General features: G+C 39.6%; 1 long non-coding RNA gene across 1 annotated transcript in view; it reads left to right on the top strand.

Annotated features, from left to right (window-relative positions):
- Nucleotides 1-2,241: 2,241 nt before the first annotated feature.
- Nucleotides 2,242-27,295, top strand: part of LOC124720384 — a 63,828-nt gene continuing 38,774 nt past the window's right edge. Inside the window, exons 1-3 of the long non-coding RNA XR_007006145.1 lie at nucleotides 2,242-2,359; nucleotides 9,685-9,750; nucleotides 21,905-21,967. This is a non-coding gene — a long non-coding RNA (uncharacterized LOC124720384). The remainder of the gene's footprint in view (nucleotides 2,360-9,684; nucleotides 9,751-21,904; nucleotides 21,968-27,295) is intronic.

Genomic DNA, 27,295 nt, shown 5'->3' with positions numbered 1-27,295 from the left:
ATCTTTAATGTGGATAGGCATAGGTTTACTTAATTAAACTACACAGCATATGGATGTGATGATGACACAAAAAACATCTCATGAGCAAAATGTAAGTAGGGTGTTATTTTATTATATAATTGCCATAAAGATTGCATGACATAAGTGGATTTCTGTATGTACACTCTGTGTTTGCAGCTTTGCTGTACTCCACTTGACAATGGCTTCTTACAAAATATTGATAGTACCAGTCAGGCATATGTTTAGCTAAAATAATGTAAGTAAACATTAATGGTGTAATATGTGGCGTGTTTGAGTTGAGAAATACATAGATTATTTATGTACATGAGCTGGGTTTTGATGATTGCACATACAAAGGTTTTATAGATTCTTACATACACTTTCTTTTACATATATAACATAGTTTTTCACATACACATACCCTACTAAAAATTACCATACTAATATGCCACTGACAGTGTTATATTGGAATTTATAAGAGAAATGAACGTAGCATAATTACAAAAAATGAAAAATGTAGCATTATCTTGATGACCACATACGTTATTAATAATTATACGTAAGTTATGTGGTGGAAAACAAAATACGTGAAATTTGTATTGTAAGTTTGTTTCTAAAAATTGAACTGAGAACAAGCAATGTTACAATAAAAGTTTTCTTCAGTTTTGCTTTCATTTACATCACTGATCTAACTCTTTTGAGTTTTGGTGGAAGATTATTGTATATTTTGATTCCCATGTACCATGTACATAGCACTGCTTTCCTATAATTTTGTGCCATGTGGTATAATTTATAATTTGTTCTTACATCATGAGAATGGTGATCGAGGTTTCATTAAAGGACTCTAAATGCTGCAATGTGAAACAAGTCAAATTAATTATGTAGAGGCATGCTAAGGGCAGAAATGTAAACTGTTTGAAAAGTGACCTATGATGCTCATACTTCTTATTAACATAGAGAATTCTTACAGATTGCTCTGTAATTTAAAAATGGTAAGAATTTTGGAGCTATTTCTCAAAGAGAGCATGGTACACAACTTTTAAAGGGTTTAGTTACATCTGTTACTGTTACCAGTAAGAAAGAGACTTTTTTATGCTGTTTTGACAGCATGTCTGTAAGCAGTTGTGGATTATTTTTGTGCAAATGTTGTTTCCAATAATATTTACAACTGGACTGGATTCAGTGACATTTTTTCTAGTTTACTAGCTCATGATTTTCTCTTTTATTGCCAGCCAGTATGACCTAGTGGTTCTAGGCGCTACAGTCTGGAACCGCAAGACCGCTACGGTCGTAGGTTCGAATCCTGCCTCGGGCATGGATGTGTGTGATGTCCTTACGTTAGTTAGGTTTAAGTAGTTCTAAGTTCTTTTTTTGGGTTCATCAACAGACTATTTGCCTCAAACTAATACTGCAGATGGGTAGTTCTTTCTTGCACTACTTCTTGGAGTGTGTTCTTGCTGTCACTACCGCTATATTTGTACTGTGCATCTCAAATTGAAACCACATCAAAGACACCAATGCCAAACTATACATATCGACGGGCTTCTAAATGTAACAGGAAATCACACAAAAATATTATCAATAGTCATGTTTTAAATGAGTATGACGAACTGCGCATAGCAGGGGAAACTGAATATACATACACTTGAAGATAAGACGCAAACGATTCCCAAAAGGCCTGCTTCAAAAGTTTCAAGAACCAGCTTTAAATGATGAATCTTGTTCTATGGCCCTTTGAGTGCCGCTCCATAATGATCGTGAAATCAAGATTGGACTACCTACAGCTGTGCAAGAAAAATTTAAACAGTCATTTTACTTGCGCAGCATACATAAATGGAATGGGAAGAGGCCCTAATAACAAGCAGAGCCTGTAATGGGAAGTACCCTCTGTCATGCACTTCACAGTAATGTGGAGATTATGGACGTAGATGCTTTTTTAATACTTCGAAAGACGGGTTTGGAAGATTATAAATAAGTGTACAGCATCTACAGAGTACAGACATTATAGCACACAAATAAAGGGAAAAAGAAACGTTGCCAAGCACCCGGCACCTGATGAAATCCTCGACCGAAACAGTAACACGAAATAATCTATGATATCAAATAAACAGAAAATGTGATTGGAAACGGATGATTTCTGGTCTACGGAGTGTAGCTATGTGAATTAAAAGTACGATTACCAACTTAAGACCTTATCAGGGCGGTTGTCTAAATTTTTGAAGAAATTCAAGTATTGCAATGTTAAGTGCTACAGTGCCTTCTCGTCTGACAGAACCGCAGCATTGGTTCATTCTTCCACATATTATTTTCTTAGAGCGCATTGCCGTGGTGTTATTGATTTCACTGAAAACTGAAATGTGTAAGTTACATCCTCCAGGTAATAAAAATAAGCAATTAGAATTTAAAAAATTAATGATGGAAACATGGGAGTTTATTTCGGAACAAGTTAAATGCCACATAGCTTATCATTAACGTACTCGGTTTGGATTCATGAAGGAATACGCAAGCAAAATCTTGTTATTATACACTCATACCTTGACAATATCGTTACAATTTAATGTTATTTACCGGTCACACTTGAAAGTGAATTTATTTTGTTTCTAAACTGCTGTGATTGGATCAACGTTGATGACATGCCTGATGTTTTACTACAGCGTGTGAATTTCATATGTAAATGATGCAGGTTATGTTTGTCACAACAAACTGCCAATGCTAGTTTCAATGAGTGTTGATTTAGGAATTGTGACAAAAGGCTTAATTGTTTTTCCATAAGTTTCTTCGTATGAACGTGTGATACACATAAAAAAAAAAAGAAAATGGCAGGCAGGCGTGAATGTATTACGTACCGGTATTGCAAAGTGCTTGTTGTTTTCACCCCGACCGATAAAATGGCTACAGTTATCTTCCGTAACTTAGTAAAAAGAGATTGTCGTGTATTGTCAGAAGTTCCTCTATGATGTGTTTTTTAGCCAATATTACACGGTCTGCCTTATGACGGCCGAGAAAAGACGTGCAGCGTATTTCTTTCTTCCGCTGTATTACTATGTTAATGTTGACATATGCACGTCATGTGATCTAATATGTAATATTGTTTGTGAATAGGCGACAAGGTGTAAGTGCGGTATTTGCTGTGATCTGATGTATTGCTCCTCCAGAATGTTGCGTGAACAGTGCTGTTAAATTCAGTTGTTTCGATTCAAGTGTCTACAGTTACTGCATAATTGCAAGGTTTGAGTGGAAGAAAGTGTCGTTGAAGGTAGTCATTTGGTTACATTCTGTAAATCTACATCTAAACGGTGCAAACCACTGATAAGTGCACGGTTGTTCCCATTCAGAATGCTTCGTGGGTTCATCTAGTTCGTTGTATACTAGGGAGTGGTAAATGGTGCGTTAACAATTGCCTATAATAATGTGGATGTGTGAGTGTAGTTTTATAGAATAAAAGACATGCAGTTAGGAGGAATGCATTTCAGTTAATCAGTTTTATAATAGAGTTAATATTAAATGTTACTGATCATGAAGACTCAGTGGTTTGGCACGACAGTGTATTTACTGTGGTATGCATGTTTTTCTTTAATAGGCTGTATAGAGAAAGAGTCCAGCATGCCAGTAGCAGCAATGGTTGCTCTAATCTGGATTTAAGACTATGAATGTGGATGAGGAAAGTATCAGAGAAACATCTTTGTTAAAATGAATGTTAAATTGTCTGATAAAAGTGTGGAGCAAAGGCTGGTGAGCAGTGATAGATTTTCATGTTGTTTATGTATGTCTGTCAGGAACTAAGTAATGTAATGAACAAACATAGAATTACATCTGGATTTAGAGATTAAAGATTTCATTGCAGCAAGTATGATTAAGAAGCAAATATTCTATTCTCTTTTTATCTTTGTTAATATGAACATCATTGTAAATATCCTGGGTTATAGCAAAGGTACACTGAGATATTCTCAAAGTTAATCCTCAAGCATGAATCTAGCAGAACAGAAGAAGACTGCAAACTCAATTTCAATCTTTTTTCCCATCTTTAAAACTATGGTTGACTATATCAAAAGATTTTGTTTGATATGCCGACTTCGATACTATCCCATAAGCCAATCCTATAAAGAAACAACAGCAATTAATAGTCAATTATTTCCACAACATGATATTCTGATTTTCTGTCATTTTGAGATTGTATGCTCTGAACTCGTAATAATCTGAGCGTTGTAACTTTCTTCTTGTCATTGGCCTCTGTTGGTTCCTTGGCCAGTGTTAAATTTCTTTCCTGTATTGTGGCTCATTTCCTCCACCTTTAGTGGTCTGCAAATATTGCCTCTGAGCTGTATTTCGTAGTAATAATGGAAACTTACCGAACAAAAACGCTGGCAGGTCGATAGACACACAAACAAACACAAACATACACACAAAATTCAAGCTTTCGCAACAAATTGTTGCCTCATCAGGAAAGAGGGAAGGAGACGGGAAGACGAAAGGAAGTGGGTTTTAAAGGAGAGGGTAAGGAGTCATTCCAATCCCGGGAGCGGAAAGACTTACCTTAGGGGGAAAAAAGGACAGGTATACACTCGCACACACGCACATATCCATCCACACATACAGACACAAGCAGACATATTTAAAGACAAAGAGTTTGGGCAGAGATGTCAGTCGAGGCAGAAGTGTAGAAGCAAAGAAGTTGTTGAAAGACAGGTGAGGTATGAGTGGCGGCAACTTGAAATTAGCGGAGATTGAGGCCTGGCGGATGACGAGAAGAGAGGATATACTGAAGGGCAAGTTCCCATCTCCGGAGTTCGGATAGGTTGGTGTTGGTGGGAAGTATCCAGATAACCCGGACGGTGTAAGACTGTGCCAAGATGTGCTGGCCGTGCACCAAGGCATGTTTAGCCACAGGGTGATCCTCATTACCAACAACTGACCTGTCTACACTGTGACGCATTCTATGTGGGAATGACCAGCAACAAACTGTCCATTCGCATGAATGGACACAGGCAGACAGTGTTTGTTGGTAATGAGGATCACCCTGTGGCTAAACATGCCTTGGTGCACGGCCAGCACATCTTGGCACAGTGTTACACCGTCCGGGTTATCTGGATACTTCCCACCAACACCAACCTATCCGAACTCCGGAGATGGGAACTTGCCCTTCAGTATATCCTCTCTTCTCGTCATCCGCCAGGCCTCAATCTCCGCTAATTTCAAGTTGCCGCCACTCATACCTCACCTGTCTTTCAACAACTTCTTTGCTTCTACACTTCTGCCTCGACTGACATCTCTGCCCAAACTCTTTGTCTTTAAATATGTCTGCTTGTGTCTGTATGTGTGGATGGATATGTGCGTGTGTGCGAGTGTATACCTGTCCTTTTTTCCCCCTAAGGTAAGTCTTTCCGCTCCCGGGATTGGAATGACTCCTTACCCTCTCCTTTAAAACCCACTTCCTTTCGTCTTCCCGTCTCCTTCCCTCTTTCCTGATGAGGCAACAATTTGTTGCGAAAGCTTGAATTTTGTGTGTATGTTTGTGTTTGTTTGTGTGTCTATCGACCTGCCAGCGTTTTTGTTCGGTAAGTCACCTCATCTTTGTATTTATATATAATTTTTCCCACGTGGAATGTTTCCTTCCATTATATTGATATCATTAATTTGAATCCAACAATTACGTTTGTTATTGTCACTGTTGCATTTCGAAATCTTTTCTGTCGTCTTATTTTCCTCTTTCTGTTTTTGCCAGTAGTTTCACTTTGGTTTCACTTTGAATTCACCTTCTCCTTTTTACCGTAATCTGCTATACTATTTTATCCCGCCTATATATATACTCAACAATACGTAACCCACTTCCAAACCATAACCAAAAAAAAAATTTTTTTGCCGCTTTCAGCACTACCGCCGCTATAATATCCACCGTTTTCTAGTTCACAAACAGCTCCTTTCACCTTTTAAACAACCATTTCGGCCAGTTCTAATAACTTTCGCTTTATTTCCATCTCCGTTTTTCCCACACCACTGATCATTTTTAGCCGCTTCCCACAGGTTTTAACGCGATTATTTCTTCGTCAGACAATTGTTAGTCTCATTTTCATAATCTGCCACCACAATACCACTCCTTTTAATATACTACACGCAGTTTTTTCGAAATTTTCCCGAATTTCTGCGTCCTTTAACGTGTTTTGGCGGCAACAACCACCTAACCTTTTTGCACATCGTTATCTACCAACCCAAGTCCAACATAGCCCAGCTGTAACCAACACCTTTTCGCCTTTTTTCATTCCAGATCTCCTGTTTCTTTCCGGTTCACCTTTATCTCTCCCCATATATTTTTATTTTCATTTTCATTTCACCTCATGTTAACACTTTCCACCTTCTAATACCATGTCACCCTCACAACACCCCCACAATGACCCCATTAAGTTTTATTTACATTCCCTCCGCAAACATGCCTTCGCCCTAGCCAGATTACACTCCCATATTCTATTTTCTCAGGCTTGTCTGACATTTGGCATCACCCCCAAAGGCCTTACACTTAAAGTTCCCATCTCTGGCTGCAACCCTTCCTTCCATCAGTCCCTATACCAGTTCCAAACTGAACAATCCATTGCCCTCACCCACCTAATCCTTCACCTACACATCAACTCAGCCAATGAACACACCCGTCAACTCCTATCCTTAATAAAAGTCCTTAATCTTTCCTCTCCCACATCCACACCGGCTGTCCAGAGCATCCTCCTACAGGCCAACCGTAAATTAGAACAGCATGCCACCCTCCACCTCAAAAAACTATCCAATCTCCTGGTTTCCCACCTCCGGAAAGGCAACTCACTCACCCTTCACAACCTTTCCAGCAAACCTCAACCTCCTCTCATTGCACACAAACCCAGTCTCTCCCATCTACTCAATCTCCCACTTCCAGCTCCACTCCCTCCAAAACCTCAAAATTCCGATCAACACAATCTGGAACCACAACACCCTAATTCAGTAGTTAACCTTTCCTCCAAACCTCTCTCCCAATCCGAAACCTCTGTCCTATCCAAAGGCCTCACCTTCAGCCCCACTCCCAGATTCAACCAAACAGCCCTCGTCAAAGATTTACTGTCCTACACTCGTACTCTCTGCTGGAAGTATCACTTTGCCACGAAGAAACATGATCCTAATCCTACTCCTAATGATCCGACTCCTCAAGACACCATCCAAATTGAACCCTGCCTGGAACAGTTCCGTCCTCCGTCACAGCGGGACCCACCTCCTCTTCCTCAAAATCACCCTCTCCAAACCTTCCAGGAATATCTGACTTCCAGCCTTGCATCTCAATCCTTCTTAAAAAACCTTAATCCTACACCCAACATCACCACTGCTGAAGCCCAGGCTATCCGTGATCTGAAGGCTGACCGATCCATCATCATTCTTCCGGCAGACAAGGGTTCCACGACCGTGGTACTTGATCGTCGGGAGTATGTGGCTGAGGGACTGCGTCAGCTTTCAGACAACACCACATACAAAGTTTGCCAAGGTAACCCCATTCCCGATGTCCAGGCGGAGCTTCAAGGAATCCTCAGAACCTTAGGCCCCCTGCAAAACCTTTCACCTGACTCCATCAACCTCCTGACCCCACCGACACCCCGCACCCCTACCTTCTACCTTCTTCCTAAAATCCACAAACCCAATCATCCCGGCCGCCCCATTGTAGCTGGTTACCAAGCCCCCACAGAACGTATCTCTGCCTACGTAGATCAACACCTTCAACCCATTACATGCAGTCTCCCATCCTTCATCAAGGACACCAACCACTTCCTTGAACGCCTGGAATCCTTACCCAATCTGTTACCCCCGAAAACCATCCTTGTAACCATTGATGCCACGTCCTTATACACAAATATTCCGCACGTCCAGGGCCTCGCTGCGATGGAGCATTTCCTTTCACGCCGATCACCTGCCACCCTACCTAAAACCTCTTTCCTCATCACCTTAGCCAGCTTCATCCTGACCCACAACTTCTTCACTTTTGAAGGCCAGACATACCAACAATTAAAGGGAACAGCCATGGGTACCAGGATGGCCCCCTCGTACGCCAACCTATTCATGGGTCGCTTAGAGGAAGCCTTCTTGGTTACCCAAGTCTGCCAACCCAAAGTTTGGTACAGATTTATTGATGACATCTTCATGATCTGGACTCACAGTGAAGAAGAACTCCAGAATTTCCTCTCCAACCTCAACTCCTTTGGTTCCATCAGTTTCACCTGGTCCTACTCCAAATCCCATGCCACTTTCCTTGACGTTGACCTCCACCTGTCCAATGGCCAACTTCACACGTCTGTCCACATCAAACCCACCAACAAGCAACAGTACCTCCATTATGACAGCTGCCACCCATTCCACATCAAACGGTCCCTTCCCTACAGCCTAGGTCTTCGTGGCAAACGAATCTGCTCCAGTCCGGAATCCCTGAATCATTACACCAACAACCTGAAAACAGCTTTCGCATCCCGCAACTACCCTCCCGACCTGGTACAGAAGCAAATAACCAGAGCCACTTCCTCGTCCCCTCAAACCCAGAATCCCCCACAGAAGAACCACAAAAGTGCCCCACTTGTGACAGGATACTTTCCGGGACTGGACCAGACTCTGAATGTGGCTCTCCAGCAGGGATACGACTTCCTCAAATCCTGCCCTGAAATGAGATCCATCCTTCATGAAATCCTCCCCACTCCGCCAAGAGTGTCTTTCCGCCGTCCACCTAACCTTCGTAACCTGTTAGTTCATCCCTATGAAATCCCCAAACCACCTTCCCTACCCTCTGGCTCCTATCCTTGTAACCGCCCCCGATGCAAAACCTGTCCCATGCACCCTCCCACCACTACCTACTCCAGTCCTGTAACCCGGAAGGTGTACACGATCAAAGGCAGAGCCACGTGTGAAAGCACCCACGTGATTTACCAACTGACCTGTCTACACTGTGACGCATTCTATGTGGGAATGACCAGCAACAAACTGTCCATTCGCATGAATGGACACAGGCAGACAGTGTTTGTTGGTAATGAGGATCACCCTGTGGCTAAACATGCCTTGGTGCACGGCCAGCACATCTTGGCACAGTGTTACACCGTCCGGGTTATCTGGATACTTCCCACCAACACCAACCTATCCGAACTCCGGAGATGGGAACTTGCCCTTCAGTATATCCTCTCTTCTCGTCATCCGCCAGGCCTCAATCTCCGCTAATTTCAAGTTGCCGCCACTCATACCTCACCTGTCTTTCAACAACTTCTTTGCTTCTACACTTCTGCCTCGACTGACATCTCTGCCCAAACTCTTTGTCTTTAAATATGTCTGCTTGTGTCTGTATGTGTGGATGGATATGTGCGTGTGTGCGAGTGTATACCTGTCCTTTTTTCCCCCTAAGGTAAGTCTTTCCGCTCCCGGGATTGGAATGACTCCTTACCCTCTCCTTTAAAACCCACTTCCTTTCGTCTTCCCGTCTCCTTCCCTCTTTCCTGATGAGGCAACAATTTGTTGCGAAAGCTTGAATTTTGTGTGTATGTTTGTGTTTGTTTGTGTGTCTATCGACCTGCCAGCGTTTTTGTTCGGTAAGTCACCTCATCTTTGTATTTATATATAATTTTTCCCACGTGGAATGTTTCCTTCCATTATATTAATAATGGAAACTGATTGAGTCTGACCATTTGATTCATTGTTTTTTAGGGGCTCTGAACTGCAATCATGGAGAACAAGGTAACTGTTTGGATAAAAGAAGAGTTAAGAGATGAGGTATGTACTGAGTCAGTCTGCATGGTAAGTTGCTTTATTGTATTTCTTACCATTATTTCATTCTTTTATTTATGCAGTGTGAATCAGCATGATCCATGTCAGGTTTCGAAAGCATGAGTAATCCAGTTTAATTAAAAAAAATACTGTAGCCTGTTTGTGTTAAACATAACACTTCACAACACTGCATAAGTGTACCAACAGGTGATCCAGCTGTCCATTCTGCAGCAACATTTGAACTACCTACAGTGGGAACCAAGCCACTTAGATCATGCCATGAACAAGAAGACGCGAAGAGACCTCCAAGAGCAGAAGCAGTATCAAGTGTAGCGGGCAAACGGAAAACTGTACCTCCATTACGTATAAATGATTTTTTAGTAGAAGGCAGCAAGGGGAAGAAGCCCATAAGATAAATAGTGCCAGAGATTTAATAGCCTCTCAGCAAAATAGTGCATCTGTAAAGAAAGACAGGTTTGATTTTATAATCTGTTATCTTAACATTGAAGGAGTAAGGGATAAAGAATTTATTGTCAATGACTTTGGATTAGAAAATAAGTTTGATATATTTTGTTTAAGTGAACACTGGGCTAGTGAGAGTGAACTTACATTTATTAAATTTGATGATTATATTCTAGCCAGTAGCTACTGCAGAAAATTGCATTTAAGAGGTGGTGTGGCAATATACGTTAACAAGTCACTTAGTGGTACATTCAATAGATTAGATCTAGATTTTCTGTGTGATGAACAGAACTTTGAAGCTGCTGGTATAGTAATAGACAGTTTTAAGTTAGTTGTAATTTCCCTGTACAGGTCACCTAAGGGTATAACCAATGTATTTTTAGAAAAACTGGACCTGCTGTTACATGTACTTACGGATACTAGATGGATACATTATGATATTGTGATAGGTGGAGTTGTGAATGCTGAATGCGATGTCACAACACAAAAATGTACTGTCACTGAACTCCAAAACCTACTAAGACAGTGCAACTTACATTCAGTCAATAACAAACCTACAAGAGAACATGCATGTCTTGACAATATTTTTGTAAATTTTAAAACAACAGAAGAATCATGTTTTGTGACAGTATTTCCATATTCTGATCATGATTCAGTATCTTTAAATTATACAAGTAGGTTCCCTCTTGATAAGAGTTATGCAAATAAGTTTGTCCCAGAAGTTGTGGTCACTAGACCAGTCACAGATGAGAAAATTGACAGGTTTCGTACGTCCCTTTCTAACAGAGATTGGTTTGGCCTGTGTTATGATGAGACGCATTATACTCTAAGCAATTATTTGCCAGCAAAGGTACTATTTGATAGGTTTCTCAAAGCATTTTTGGGACACTTTAATGACTGCATACCAATAAAGAAATGCAAAGTAACTGACAGAGTCCTAAAAGCAAAAGTTCCAAATAGACAAAATACATGGTACACAAAACAGCTGTCTACTATGAAAAATCAAGTTATGTTGTTGTACAATATTTATAAAAATCTGAGAACCAACCATGCTAAACTAGCCTATGTTAGATCTAGGAATGAGTACAAAAAAGCAATTGTGGAAGCCAAACAAGCACACAATCTCAGAAGTATTGAGAAATCCACCAATAAGTGCAAAGCAGCATGGACTCTAATAAATAGTGTCGCCAAAGATAAAAGAAGTGACAAAATTTGTATCTCTCCCCAGGAATTTAATGACTTTTTTATTAAATCAGTTGAGGAAGTAGGAAGTGCTATAATTAAACCTGAAATCAGCTCATCACAGTTACTGTCAAAAAATATTGCTAGGTCATCAACAAACACAAGTACCTTCAATTTTTCTGAGGTCTCACCTGGTTTTGTGTTAAGAATAGTGAAGCAGTTAAAATCATCAGACAGTGTAGACATATATGACCTGTCTTGTAACATGCTTAAGAAAGTAATAGACTGTATAGTGTACTCCCTAACATATTGTATAAACAAGTGTATACTGGAGGGTTTTTTCGCTGATGAGCTTAAACTGTTTAAGGTAGTTCCAGTACATAAAAAAGGAGATAAAAATTCTGTCTCAAGTTACAGGCCAATATCCATAGTCCCAGTTTTCTCAAAAGTTCTAGAATGCATAATTTACCAACAATTATCTGTTTACTTCGATAACATAGGATTAATAAGTGGATCACAGTATGGCTTTAGGAAAAACCTGTCAACCATTGATGCCATAGACAATGTTGTTAAATACATCCATCAAGTATTTGAAGATAAATGCTTTGCCCAAGTGACTTTTTGTGACCTAAGCAAAGCCTTTGACTGTGTAGAACATACACCACTACTCGAAAAAATGGACTTTTATGGTGTTAAAGGTAACAGCCTTAAGCTATTAAGATCATATTTACAAAACCGTAAGCAAGCCGTCTGTGTTGGGAAAGAAATGTCCAGTATAGAACAAGTTGAGGTAGGTGTTCCGCAGGGATCCGTGCTGGGCCCTTTCCTTTTCCTAATAATGATAAATGACCTGCCATCATTTATCAAATCCAGAACAGTACTCTATGCTGATGATACAACATTTCTGAACAGCAGTAATGATCTTAATAGCATTAAAACGTGTTACAGAGACAATTGAGCAAGCTTCACTCTGGTTTAAAGCAAATGGGATCTTGCTTAATGAAAGCAAAACCCAGCAGATGGTATTTAGTTTAAAAGACAAGTTTCCATCAGATGATCCTAGTTGTGTTAAATTTTTGGGGGTATATTTGGATGATAAACTTTCTTGGAATCCACATATTAAGTATATTAGCGGTAAATTGTCTAGGGTAATCTATTTGTTAAGGCGATTAATGCACTGTGTACCTAAAAATTATGTTAGAGTATCTTACTACTCATTTTTCCAAAGCATCATATCCTATGGCATTATTTTATGGGGAAACTCCACTTGCGTGCATGATATACTACTGCTGCAAAAGAAAGCTATTAGGATAATTACAGGCTCACCATACAAGGCTCATTGTAAACCTTTATTTACTCAACAAAAAATCATGACAGTAATAAACCTATATATTTATTATGTTTTAATCTACACAAAAAAGAACTTATGTAAAGTAAAATGCAGGGCAAATATACATTGTTACAGCACTAGGACAAACAGCTCTATCTATACGCCCTACCACAGACTGTCAAAATCAGTTAACAGTTACGAACTTATGGGCCACAAATTATTTAACAAACTTCCACAAGGTATACAAAATTTACCAGAGCAACAATACAAACAAACACTTTATGACTGGTTGGTTGTAAACCCATTCTACAATGTAAAGGATTTCATGACCTGTGATATTAAACTGTAAAGTTCTTAACAATTCTGTCCTCCTATAGCATGTACTGTACTGTATTGTATTATATGTATGACTTTGTCTATTGCTGTAATGGCTTAAAGACAATAAAATTATTATTATTATTATTATTATTATTATTATTATAAGTATGGTATGTGTTATGCTTAAACTTCATGTTGGTTGCAGGGCAGGGCTTGAATTTAATGTTCAATAAATGCGGAGAAGTTCTTCATGCAGCACCAAATTGCATTGATAGTGTATCTACATAAAAGTAGATTCTTTAAATGTTACCTTTAATGTGCAACATAACAATGAAGAAGACTAGCTTATAGTGAATATTAGCAGTGTGATTAAATTTAAATGTACAACATACATGTAGTTTGATTATATAGATTAAAAAAAAAAGCTATTCACCAAGGGGCAGCAGAACACACAGCTTTTGGAGCCAGTGGCTCCTTTTTCAGGCAGAAGGGTTGAAGAGGAAGGAAGATAAGTCTTTCCTTCACATCCCTTCCAGTAAGTCTCCCATGATCTGTGGTTCTCAGTGACTTCCCTGAAGTGTGTGTGTGTGTGTGTGTGTGTGTGTGTGTGTGTGTGTGTGTGTGTGTGTGTGTGTGCGTGTGTGTGTGTGTGTGTCCTGCCACCCTTTGGTGAGTAGGTTCTTTTTATCTATGCAGTTAAAATGTTTTAACATACAGGTAGTGTATTATTATGTTTTGTCCTACTCAGTAGTAGGAACTGTGATCCTTTATTAATTATTACATGTGTGGTGATGATTTAAATTAATTAATTTTGAAATAAGAAGAGACATTTGCTACTGAGCCATGATATTGTCCTGCTTGGCCTTTATCAAAAACTCACTCTGACGTTACAGTAAACAGGTTCAGTGGTGACCAAGGTAAACACACCACACTGTCAATGCTTTCACGTCAATTGTCCATGTAGTACTACCCCGATTACTCACTGACTTCCGATAATCACACCAAATTGCCATATTTTGGTTGCCTAATACTGTGATCACTAATCTGAGAAGTAAGTTACATTGTAATATGCTCATTAGCTGTTTCATGTGTAAACAAGGCCTCAGTATGAGAAACAATGGTAAAGTTCAGTTTAAGGTAAATGTCATGAAAGGTGCAGAATAAATTTCTGTGTTGGCAGCAAGGCAGAGGCAATGCCAAGGTTTTATGTATTGAATATTTTTTCTCCACTACAACAGCTGGCGTTCACTTCACATTGCTGTAAATAATGTAAAGTTACAATGACTTATGAGGAATCAAAGCAGTAGTTGGTATGAATAATAAGGATCCATGAGCTCATGACTTATTTAACGCAGTGCAACCACTCATAGGGCAGTCTGCTATTGGTAGACTTGTAGGGTGCCATTAGTTTTCTTCTAATGTAACTAGACAGGACTGACAATATCAACCCATCCTCTCAAACTACTTGCAAACAGTGTGCACTCACTGAATGTGTTTGTTTTGGCATCCACCTTGGGTCCAAGTGTGAAATTATTTTGATGGTGTTTTTGCAGTTTTTACACTGAAATATGAATAAAAGTGCTTCATTTTACTGTAGTTTGCACAAAGTAATTGGTCTGTCAAGTATGAACTTGTCCAACAGTACCACAACTGCAATCCTATGAGAAATTCAAAGAAAATAACTAAACATACTAAAGTCTGTTAAATACAGTAATAGAGGGTAGACTATTCAGACAATAGGCTTGGGCACCGCCCCTTGATGTAATTGTGGTGTGACATATTGTGGTGTATGGGCACAAAATGTGCAAAAATGATAGAACAGCTAAAGTACATTAACGGCGTCCATGGCTGTTCCATTGCATGTTGATGCTGGCAGTTTGTTGACATTGATAGTAGCCAGTTGATATATTAATACACTCCTGGAAATGGAAAAAAGAACACACTGACACCGGTGTGTCAGACCCACCATACTTGCTCCGGACACTGGGAGAGGGCTGTACAAGCAATGATCACACGCACGGCACAGCGGACACACCAGGAACCGCGGTGTGGGCCGTGGAATGGCGCTAGCTGCGCAGCATTTGTGCACCGCCGCCGTCAGTGTCAGCCAGTTTGCCGTGGCATACGGAGCTCCATCGCAGTCTTTAACACTGGTAGCATACCGCGACAGCGTGGACGTGAACCGTATGTGCAGTTGACGGACTTTGAGCGAGGGCGTATAGTGGGCATGCGGGAGGCCGGGTGGACGTACCGCCGAATTGCTAACCAGTGGGGCGTGGGGTCTCCACAGTACATCGATGTTGTCGCCAGTGGTCGGCGGAAGGTGCACGTGCCCGTCGACCTGGGACCGGACCGCAGCGACGCACGGATGCACGCCAAGACCGTAGGATCCTACGCAGTGCCGTAGGGGATCGCACCGCCACTTCCCAGCAAATTAGGGACACTGTTGCTCCTGGGGTATCGGCGAGGACCATTCGCAACCGTCTCCATGAAGCTGGGCTACGGTCCCGCACACCGTTAGGCCGTCTTCCGCTCACGCCCCAACATCGTGCAGCCCGCCTCCAGTGGTGTCGCGACAGGCGTGAATGGAGGGATGAATGGAGACGTGTCGTCTTCAGCGATGAGAGTCGCTTCTGCCTTGGTGCCAATGATGGTCGTATGCGTGTTTGGCGCCGTGCAGGTGAGCGCCACAATCAGGACTGCATACGACCGAGGCACACAGGGCCAACACCCGGCATCATGGTGTGGGGAGCGATCTCCTACACTGGCCGTACACCACTGGTGATCGTCGAGGGGACACTGAATAGTGCACGGTACATCCAAACCGTCATCGAACCCTTCGTTCTACCATTCCTAGACCGGCAAGGGAACTTGCTGTTCCAACAGGACAATGCACGTCCGCATGTATCCCGTGCCACCCAACGTGCTCTAGAAGGTGTAAGTCAACTACCCTGGCCAGCAAGATCTCCAGATCTGTCCCCCATTGAGCATGTTTGGGACTGGATGAAGCGTCGTCTCACGCGGTCTGCACGCCCAGCACGAACGCTGGTCCAACTGAGGCGCCAGGTGGAAATGGCATGGCAAGCCGTTCCACAGGACTACATCCAGCATCTCTACGATCATCTCCATGGGAGAATAGCAGCCTCCATTGCTGCGAAAGGTGGATATACACTGTACTAGTGCCGACATTGTGCATGCTCTGTTGCCTGTGTCTATGTGCCTGTGGTTCTGTCAGTGTGATCATGTGATGTATCTGACCCCAGGAATGTGTCAATAAAGTTTCCCCTTCCTGGGACAATGAATTCACGGTGTTCTTATTTCAATTTCCAGGAGTGTAGATAGTAACCCAGTGGAAGATACTAATTGATTGTATTTTTTATGGAGGGTGCCAGAATATCTTTTACTGGTCTGGTTATTATGAATTTTGAGGTTAGTTACTGATTTTCAAATTTATTTGATGAACAGAGAAAAACCATATATGCAGACAGACAGACTTGTATCTGGAGGCCTAGTTTAAATTGGAATGTGACAATTTTCTTGTGAACTGGTGAAGCCAGTGAGGCTCAACACAAAAATACTATTGCCATAATACAAAGTCTATCCAGAAAGTAACAGATGTTTTGAAATAAAGAATTAAGAATGTTAAAAAAGAAGTTATCATATGTATTTTAAAGGTACACTCTTAAGTGATTTTTTTCTGCATAATTGTCATTCAAACTATGGCACTTATCATATCATAGCTCAAGTTCTTCAACACTGTCTCTGTATAAATCTGCCTCCTGTGATTGCAACCGCTGATTTATACAGCATGCAGTTCAGCATCAGTTTCAGAGCATTGTGTAACAGGCCATACTTCAAGGCTGGGAAGAGATGGTAGTCAAGCAAGTTATGTAATTTTGAAGTGGTAATTCTGAGTAGTTTTGTTGATTTTCATCACCAGTTCGTCAGTTGCAAGGCTAGGCCTCATCGTGAACGTAGGTACAGCCATTTTTAAAATCAATGCACCATTGCCTCACTCAGCTTTCACTCATTATTCCTTTTCCGTACACGTAATCATGAAGGTGATAAATTTCAGTTGGTTTGTAGTTTTTTTCCCAGTGAAAAACCTAATTACAGAATGCACCTCACAAGTGGCAGGATTTTCAGTTGCAGCACACATTTTGTCATGTCACAGAAAGGAAAGTAGCGGAGGCACAGACAACATGCTACCACCACTGGATGCATACTGAGTATAGGATAGTTATGGCACCAAAATGGTGTCTGTAGCCTCGCCCACTGCAGCAGTAGATCGGATCATCTGTTACTTTGTGTGTAGCCCCTGTTACTTGATATGCAGTGTAGCATGAGATGTGCATTCACAATGACTTCTATGTCTTATTTCTGATTTTGCCAAATGTTCTGATGACGTGATTAAATTCTAACCTGATAAAACAAAATACCAGCTTACTTTATTTACAAACCAAATGAGCCTTCTGATTGGCTGCTGGCAACCAACTCACAATTCATCATATTGAGTTTCCATCACAGTATGAATTGCTATCAGCATTGGCACTTGAACACCACGTACACTTTTACCAATAGAACGGACTATTTTGCTTTTATGTTATTTTTTGGAACGAAAGTTCTCATGGCAGTCTGATCTGTTGTGAAGCCTATGGTATGGTGTAGTTATAAGGTAACTGGTTGTGAGTTGCCGAAGTCAACAAATGTGAATATATAATATTGATGGTGGTGACACACTGGTCTATAGCATAGCCCGAGCACTACATTAATTTGAAAGCTAAAAGTTTGATTGTGTTGGTGAGAATAACTATAATTCTTGTTATGGCATTTGTTTTATGCCAGTTTGGCTTGTTCATGTACAATTTTTGATAATGCCATGGGCCAGTCCACGGCATTATCATGGGGCAGGTTTGGCAAGTTAAATATTTTCCAGTGTATGCATTTAAAAATAACAATCCTACAATTTGATAAGCAGATTATACTCTACCTTAAAGCAATAGCCTTTTTAGCTTCATAAGAGACTAATGTTCTAGAAAGGATGAAAACCAGTTCATTTGAACAGTGGTTTACTGATGAAGTGAACTTCAAAAAAAGTATAGAAAAGCTACATAATGTCTTCTTTCACAAGTGACAGACTGAACATATTCTATGACTTTTCAAGACTTTTTAGATATTATATCCCTTGAAAGCCACCTGCATTGGAGAAGTAAAGTTCCTTTTCAGGCAGTATGTGTTTCTTTGTAGTAAACAGATGCATTCTACCATCCTCTGCATTATTACAACAGGGTTCCCATCACTTCGCTCAGTCTCCACTTTGAAATCATTATACTCAACTCATAGTTGGCAGCTCCCATGCTGGGTAGATGATAGTTATTTATTTCTTTCTCTTTAGAAAGTTATTGCTTTGAAAATGATATGAGGTAGTCTTTAAGCAGGTTGGTGTTATTACTGATTCTCGCAGGATGGAAGCCTAATGAACATCTCGATTACTTTTTTACCTATTGCTGCCACACTCTGTGGTGGTCTCCGACAGCTTGCTAATCAATTGGTACTCATTTTTTTGTAACTATGATACCTACTTCTACTTTCAGCAAAGCATTTTACTGTATTTTTTTTCTAATAATTTCCGGGTATGCAGCCGGATCCCGTCGACATTCTGCCACGATATTTCGGCCCAGAGACGTCCGGCCATCATCAGGTGAGTACACAACTACTGAAGAGCCCAGGTGCAGTCGCAGTATTTATGCCGAATCTCGCGCATGCGAAATGTACTAGCATCTTACAGCGCATGCGTCAGGTGTTGACATGCGCAGCTTAGCCGAGTTGTAAGTGCTGCCCTCGGTGGTGAAAATAAAGGTTCATCTAGTCATTGAGTATCAAAGGACACTGACGATTCCGCTGTGATTGTATAATTTTAATAACAGGAGCCCTTTGTCGCCTGTGGTAGCTAATCTCTTTATGGAGGACTTTGAGGAGAAAGCACTTGAGTCTGCTGTTTTAAAGCCTACGGTCTTCTGGCGGTACGTAGATGATACTTTTGTTGTATGGCCTCATCGTAGACAGAAACTGGAGAAATTCCTTCATCACTTAAACTCATTACATGAGAACATCAAATTTACTATGGAGATTGAAAAAGAGGGCACTTTACCATTTCTAGACGTGCTAGTACGCCGTAAAAATGATGGGTCATTAGGACATTCTGTGTACAGGAAACCGACTCACACAGATCTGTATCTCCAGGCATCAAGCTACCATCACCCAGCACAAACAGCCGGTGTTCTCAGTACCTTAATACATCGAGCGCATATATTATCGGATGATGAAAACCTCCACGCAGAATTAGAACACTTGGAGAAGGTTTTCAAAGAGAATGGCTACACTTCTCGCCAAATAAGGAAGGCCATGCACAACTATCATAACAAGAAGCAACGCACTGAGGATTCAGATGACGACTTTAAATCAACTGTGTTCCTTCCATATGCCGGGAATGTGTCGTCGAAAATAGGCCGATTACTGAAGAAAAATAAAATCAAAGTTATCTTCCGTCCACCAGCAAAGAACCGGACCCTGGTTGGATCCGTTAAAGACGATTTACAACTGAAGAAAGCAGGCGTCTACAAAATTCCCTGTGAATGTGGCTCTGCATATATTGGCCAGACGACAAGAACTGTCCATGAACGATGTATAGAACATAAAAAATACACCCGTATGCGGCAACCGTCAAAATCGGCAGTAGCAGAGCACTGTATTTCATTGGGACATTCAATGAAATACAATGGAACGAAAATTTTAGCCCCGGTTTCCGGTTTTTGGGATTCCGTAATCAAGGAATCAGTGGAAATATGTCTTGCCAATAATCTTATAAATCGTGACAATGGCTTTCAGCTGGTTAAAAATTGGAATCCTGTTATTAAAATTATACAATCACAGCGGAATCGACATTGTCATTCGATACTCAATGACTAGATGAACCTTTATTTTCACCACTGAGGGCAGCACGTACAACTCGGCTATGCTGCGCATGTCAACACCTGACGCATGCGCTGTAGGATGCTAGTACATTTCGCATGCGTGAGATTCAGCATAAATACCGCGACTGCACCTGGGCTCTTCAGTAGTTGTGTACTCACCTGATGATGGCCGGACGTCTCTGGGCCGAAATATCGTGGCAGAATGTCTACGGGATCCGGCTGCATACCCGGAAATTATTAGAAGAAGAAATACGCTGGGAAAATTTCAGAAGTCACATTTTACTGTAATTTGCTTTCCAGCTCTATGCTCACTGCATTTGGGAAATTCCCATTTCCTTTGTAGCTGTCTGCAAATTATGTTTCTTTTCATTGTTGTATTGCTGAATGCTTAGCAGAAAGCCTCTTTCAAATGACTTTGAAATTTCGTGTGCTAGATTTCTACTATTCTAGAATTAAATGAGAGGAAAGTCTTGTTGCCAGACATGTGGAAGGATAAAAACATAGACACAAGCCCAATACAAACTAATATGGAAAGACATTAATTTTATGTATCCATGTGTTGTGAACTAAAATTGCATTTACTGGCCTAAGAATGACACTATGTCATTGCAAATAATAAACAACAAGAGTGTGCTATAATTTAATTACAGAATTTTTGTAATACCTTTAATGAAGTACATCTTGACATTCCCACTCTAGACTTACTGCTATCATATGAATTATTTGCACGTCAGTAATATCACAGAATGTCATCAGGTGATGTGGTATCTGCATTTGAGATCTGTAACAAATAGTCTGCATTTGGTGCTAGTAATAGGAGTAATCCCATCAGTATTTCACTATTAAATTATAGTGAATTACCCTCACTGACATTAATGCTGTCTCTCAGTTCTTGATTTAGTTTGTCTAAGGTATAGCAAAATGTATTAGGTTTGTGACTAACTCATTTTTATTTGGTAAATTCTCTCAAGATTTAGCCTGATTTGAAAGTCTTACTATAGTTTCTTTCTTCGTTAAACTTCTGTACCTAGACTCATTCTTTGCTAGCTGAACTGAAACAAGCTTTTCTGCCACAGTGTAAAATATTTGCCTCCTTTAGATCACTCATCTTGAAAGTTTCTGTTGAAGCAGTGACAATGCAATTGTACAACTTGCTTGAGAATGTCATATTGTGCAGATACCTTGCCAGTATAGCACTGCACATCGACTAAATAGCTGAATAAATCTGTGTACAGTCAAGCTGAATTTCACATGCAGTGTTAGCCTAGCTCAAAAAAACTGGTTCTGAAGATTATCCTCCAGCTTTCAGTCTTGGACCATGAATACATCACTCCTCTAAATTTTTGTGAACATTATGTTAGAACTATCTTGCCCATATTGAGAGCATCCATTGTTTGAATGATGATTTAGGTCTATCACAGATCTCAAAAACTGAGCAATGGGAAGAGATGCAAATTGTTGGTGATACATCACACCTACCTTTCATGTATTAGTATTCTGTTGTTGCTCATTTGGAATAACCACAGTTATATCTTATTATCTACGTTTGTCTTGTGCCTCTCGTCCATTGTGCAATGGACCTGTTTTTCATTAGCTCACACCTGTGTAAAAGTCCAGTGGCTATTCCAGCACTTCATGAGAATCTGTATGTGAAATGTTTCCATAGTGACAAATGTCCATTGAAAAGGCAGGATACTAATTAATTTACATTTTATGTTCACTCTCATTGAAATAAATCTTACTGTACATCATTCAGAATTTCTTTCACAGAAAAGAACACTAACCAAGAACTTGTCATTAAATAATTAATCCTGTGAAACTTTTATATTGTGTGTAGAAATCAGGACTACTTGAATGTTCTCATTACAATTTTATTTTTTTACTGTTACCACAGGTTGAGGATTATCTGTCCAGTCTGGCAGTAAAGAAAGAATTGCAGGCGGATGTGAATCAAGAGGTAAATCTGACATTTATTTCACTATATAGAATTCAACTGTGGTATATTATGCTACATTTTTGAAAGAAATTTCTGCTATTTGAATGTTAATTCTTCATTTATTTTACGTAGTCATGATTTTGGTTTTATAGCCATTCTCAAGTGCATGACAGGGGGAGATAGGTAGTGTATGTTACATCTGGAGCTATATTATATACCTGACCACATACTTAGTATTACATCAATGTCCATTAAATTCATATTAATTTGCTCCCACTACATACAGCATGTGAAGACCTGAACCAAACATAGTAGGCTGGTACATTAGTATACTGTAATATATATGTAAACCATATACTGCAATATTGCAGGGATATTATTAATTACATATCAGTGTACTGTTATTGCTTAAAGCATTTGAAAACCTGAACCAAACATAACGAGTTCTATGAAGATGGTATCTGTTCTTTTGGACATGTCCAAAAGAACAGATAACATTGCTGATCATGCAGCTCTCATAGAATGAAATTACAATGAAATCAAGACCTTTAGCTGCTTACAGCCACTGATAAATATCAACGGTGACAGTTGAAAACGTGTGCAACAACCGGGACTCGAACCCAGGATCTCCTGCTTACATGGCAGACGCTCTATCTGACTGAGTCATTGAGGACACAGGGTAGTGCGAGTGCAGGGACTTACCTCTGGCACGCTCCGCATGAGACACACATATACCACCTTCATATAAGTAAGGCTTACAGGCCAATGATCTTCTTCAGTGTGGATGCACTCACATTGCTCAAACTCTTATGGGAATCGATAGATTGACTGCCGCGAGTAATGAGTGTAGTGGGCAGGGGCACTACAAGTGCAGTGTGTGGACAGTAAGTTCAAACTCTTATGGGAATCGATAGATTGACTGCCGCGAGTAATGAGTGTAGTGGGCAGGGGCACTACAAGTGCAGTGTGTGGACAGTAAGTTCAAAGTGTGGGTCCCATGGTGAGCATGCCAGAGATAAGTCCCTGCTGTCGCACTATCCTGTGTGTCCTTGTTGGCTCAGTCAGATAGTGTCTGCCATGTAAGCAGGAGATCCCGGGTTTGAGTCCTGGTTGTGACACACATTTTCAACTGTTCTCATTGATATTTATCAATGCCTGTAAGCAGCTAAAGGTCTGGATTTCATTATAATTTCATAATGAGTTCTATACACCTCTCACTGAGTGTGGAATCAGAAGTATCTGCTCGGACCACATTTTGCCACATTCTGTAAAAATGTTTGTGAGGTGAACTAGTGATCGAAAATTTTGTAAATACTGTGTGGAAACAGTGCCCTGAACAGCAGTTGATCGAGACACCAATCAGAGCCATGAAAGACAAAAATTTTGCAGATGAAATGCTGTTAAACAAACGATGAAAAAGAGCACAAAAGAATGGTGTATAATAATGCAGTTCATTTAGTGATGTAATTTTAAGAAATAAAAATTTGACCCACAGATGACACACAGGTATTGAAACATGTCTGAGTAAATATTAAAAAAAAAAACTAATTGTGTTTGCATAAGATGGATTTTCAAAACAACCCAATTTTTTAAACATGGAAGAACATCAAGATGAACTTCAAATCTTAGTGAAATGAGATTGTATACATATTTTGATGGTGATATACCTGTATATTCTTTTTACACATAATGCAATATGGGGTCTATCAGATACTGTTAGGAGTTATTAAAAATCTGAGATCTCTGTCTATTGTTGAAAGGTCATGTAGAACATATTTGATGGAAGAAGTACATTAAGACTAACTTAGGGTATGTGGCTGAGCTAAAAGACAATCACTGATCAGTACATTGCAGTATTACATCAACATCCACCCATTTTCATATTGAACTGGTGGTAATACTTCCATCAAGAGGAGATGTTAGGCACACACAATTTGTTTCATAAACAAGATGGCACATTGGAGTCTACATGATCATATATTGCTGTAGCACATAAATAAGTTGGCAGCCCTGTCACAGGGACTGCACACGTTTGAATATTGAGCTCTTGAAGATAAGTAGTTAATGCAATAATAACTGTCAATTAAGTTAATATTACACCATAAGGAAATTAACTAGAGCCTATTTCATATCATCTATTGAAAGTTTCACTCATTGAAATTATTTCTTGGAAAAAAAAAATCCCAAGGACGGTTTCTGTGTAATTAAGACATTGGTTTACATACAACTGTAAGACATTTGCATAAACATTAAGTGAAAAATTTAGGTTGTTTTTGTTACACATATATTCAATAGTACTGTATATACTTGAGGAATTAATAGTTTTCAGTTCTAAGTTTCATTTATTTTCAAAATGCATGAAATCAAAATCACTTGTATGCGATCTGAGGCCTAATTTGTTTGGATGAACAAATTTTAATTTTAAATGCATTATATTACTATATTAATAGTATACACATATGTTAGTGTTCCACATAACTTAGTGATTCTTGTGATCTGTGGTTAACAGAGTATTACTGTTATTTTCTGGATAAATTTTGTAAAAATATTGTAAACAACCATGAATGAGGAGTGTTTGAGCTGCTGTAGAAAAGTAAGTTCTGGGGCTCTATGTAGCTATTGTGACAGATGGTTATATTGAAGGGGAATGTAATAACATGGGAACTGGAGAAGTAAAAGACATTCTTACATGGTTTTGCATAGTATGTTCAAAGGATGGGAAAATGGCTGAACAGGAAGTAAAGGTTAGAGCCCTTAAGGCTGAACTGGATAGTGCTAGGGAGGAACTGATGAGACTAAGAAGGGTGAAGACAGGTGGGATGTGGTGGCAAGGAACAGGGGCCACAGGAGGAGAACAATATCTGACAGTTTCATCATTGGCACAAACAATATATTTGCTTTTCTGTGTCAGTTAACTAGGGAAGGGGTATATGTAAGTGTAGTTAATACTCAATAGACTTTCACAAGGAAACCAAATGTTTCAAAAAAAGTAGGAGGAAAATTCTGTCATTATCTAGTAGTCATGGAAGAGGCATGGGCCAGATCTGGCAGGAAAAATTAGGTGACAGGTGCAAGGTCACAAGTTTTTTCAAGCTCAGTGCATGTGTTAAGCCAATTGATAGAGGATGTAGATCACTGTGCAAGGGTTTTACAAAGTAGGATCATGTTATGATAGTGGGTGGAGTGGAAACAGTATTGATAGGGATCAGTGTTGCAATATTGAGTGTGACCTGGCAAAAATAGCATCTGCAACAAACTGTTCACATGTTGGCTTGGTTCTTGCTTTCTTGCAGCATGATTGTCCCCAATTGAACAGCTCTGTTAGGAGGGTCAATATGAAGCTATATCAGCTGCTTCAGGCGGCTACTTTGTCAGGCAGAGGTTTGGTTCCTGCTAATACTATTGATAAGTAGGACTTGACATGGTATCTCAATAGGAAAGGGAAGGGTAAATTGGCTGGGGTGACAGCAAAGTCTTTGAGGGGAGGGAGGCACTAAAACACATGGGCGTACATCCATTTTTAGGCTAAGATCAGTGTCCAATGATAATGAATGAGATTAAGCTTAATAAGAAGTTCAAACAGGCAGGATCTCGAGGTGTTAAAATATCACAAGATTCTTATAAACCTACAGTGAAAAATAATATTGGTATGTCATGAGATTCTCATAGAAGCAGAGTGAAAAATAATGTTAGCGCATTGCATCAGAATATCAGCGTGTTAAAAAACAAATTAAATAAGGTTCTCATTTCTTTAGAAGATTTATAAATTTGTGTATAGGTCCCCATTGTGAAATTTGCACCAATTTTCGAAAAACTGGGAATCTCTGATGTGCTATCTGTCAGACAGAGGGGAAACAAATTATTGTTTGTGGGGATTTTAATGTAGATTTTCTGAAATTCTGATAGAAAGCTTAACCTTGAAGTATTAATTGCTTCTTTCAGTTTGACATCAGTTACTGTTTCCGACTTGGGTGGTACAAGGAAGCAGAACACTGATAGATAATGTTGTTATAGACCAAGATAAATTTAATCAAATAAAAACATTCCCTGTTAATAACAGCCTGTCTGATCATGATGCACAGCTAGTAACAGTATATGACATAGCTTCATACAGTAATGCAAAGCAGTTCTCCAAAATAGTGCATACAAGTAATGATTTAACAATTAAAAATTTTAGAGAAAACTTGCAACAGTGGGATGAGGTGTATGGGGAACCTGATGCTAATTTAAAATTTAACGTGTTTCATAATACTTTTGTGAGTATATGTGAAAAAAGTTTCCATAATATATCAGTGAAACATAATTATAAGAAACCATCTAAAAAGCCATGGCTTGCTAAAGGAGTAAAAATATCTTGTAAGCGAAACGGGGAAATGTGTCTTCTAGCTAGAAGTACTAATGATCCAGAAAGTGTCTAACATTATAAAAACTACTGTACTGTTTTAGGAAAAGGTATTAAAAGTCCAGAAGCATGTGCATTATGTCTGAGATTAACACCTCTGATAATAAAATTTAAACAATTTGAAATATTGTTAAAAGGGAAACAGGGCAACAGAGAGCACAGGAAGACTGTATTTCTGTCAAACTTAATGAAAAGTTTGTTGACAAAAAGTAAGGAGTAGGAAAAATTTTGACAATCATCTTTAAATGTTGTAGAGAAAATAGGATCCAGCTATTCATTAGAAAATGCAATGCTGTATGTGGAAGAGGCAATACCTTTGTAATTTGATAAAATTGCAATTCAACTCACCTCTCCTACTAAAATTAGAAAGATAATAAAAAGTAAAAGCTCCCATGGAATTGATGGCATTTCCAACAGAATAGTAAAAGCATGTTCTCAACAGATAAGTAGGATTCTCAGCCACATTTGTAATAGCTCACTGAAATACGATATTGTTAAACCATTGCATAAAAAAGGGGATAGGTCCGATGCTAAAAACTACTGCCCAGTCTCACTTCTAACAGCCTGATCCAAAATTCTTGAGAAAGTAATGTATTCAAAGTAACTTCATACATTTTAAAAATGAATCACTAAGAATACGTCAGTTTGGTTATCAGAAAGGCTTTTCAACAGGAATGCTATATATGCTTTCACTGATGAAATGTTAAATGCTCTGAATAACCAAACATCACCCACTGTAATACTTAAGCCTACTGAAAGGCTTTTGACTGTGCGAATCATAAAATTCTTCTAGACAAGCTGTCCACCTACTTAGCTGAGTAGTAACAGGATTGAGTATCATGCAATGGGCCCGGGTTTGATTCCCGGTCTTGTTGGAGACTTTCTCCACTCGTGGACTGGGTGTTGTGTTATCAACATCATCATAATCATCATCACTGATGTGTAAG

Source organism: Schistocerca piceifrons, chromosome 11, assembly GCF_021461385.2.
Source record: "Schistocerca piceifrons isolate TAMUIC-IGC-003096 chromosome 11, iqSchPice1.1, whole genome shotgun sequence".
NCBI classification, from domain to species: domain Eukaryota; kingdom Metazoa; phylum Arthropoda; class Insecta; order Orthoptera; family Acrididae; genus Schistocerca; species Schistocerca piceifrons.
The sequence above is the reverse complement of the archived record's forward strand: the minus strand, read 5'-3'. Positions and strand labels throughout refer to the sequence as shown.